The sequence below is a fragment of the Microtus ochrogaster genome, linkage group LG5, assembly GCF_000317375.1.
Source record: "Microtus ochrogaster isolate Prairie Vole_2 linkage group LG5, MicOch1.0, whole genome shotgun sequence".
In the NCBI taxonomy this organism is placed as follows: domain Eukaryota; kingdom Metazoa; phylum Chordata; class Mammalia; order Rodentia; family Cricetidae; genus Microtus; species Microtus ochrogaster.
The window spans coordinates 40,157,118-40,157,761 of NC_022031.1; the positions used below are offsets into that span (position 1 = coordinate 40,157,118).

The 644-nt window shown below is 51.9% G+C and overlaps 1 protein-coding gene across 2 annotated transcripts in view; it reads right to left on the reverse strand.

The window, feature by feature from the left end:
- The window catches only part of Fbxo10 (F-box protein 10), a 63,040-nt gene that overhangs the window by 10,089 nt on the left and 52,307 nt on the right, over positions 1 to 644 (reverse strand). The window lies entirely within an intron of this gene.

The following is a 644-nucleotide window of genomic DNA, read 5'->3' on the forward strand; positions in this document are numbered from 1 at the left end:
TTTTTTTGGTTTTTCGAGACAGGGTTTCTCTGTGGTTTTGGAGCCTGTCCTGGAACTAGCTCTTGTAGACCAGGCTGGACTCAAACTCCCAGAGATCCGCCTGCCTCTGCCTCCCGAGTGCTGGGATTAAAGGCGTGCGCCACCACCGCCCGGCTCAGGGCCCTCATCTTTAAGTTGGGGCTGATGGCTGACAAAGCACGCAGAGTTAGGCTTGAATAACAGAGCCACAGATATTAGATCCAGGCCAGAAACGCTCAGGCTTTGCTTAAAGTCACATGGTGAGAACAGTATTTTTTGAAATAACCCTGTTTTTATGTTAAATCTTCCACTGTTTGCATTAAAGGGACGGGAGGAGTTAGATGCCCAAGAGTTGGAGCTCACACGGGCCACTGTGGCAGACAGCTCCCTGCCTTTTACTATTTTACACGGAGCTGGAGCACTGCTTGCTGACCTCTGGGCTTAACGTGGGTCAGGAGGTAGAAGAGGAGATCCCTGCTAAGAGGCCCGAGATTACACACGTCTGTTCTACCAGGGAGGTTTTTGAGGTCTGGAGGAACTGACTGCCTTCTCAGAACCCACTAGCTGAAGCTGAGACCTGGGCCTCCTGCAGACACGGGACAGGAACACCCTCCTCACCATAGATG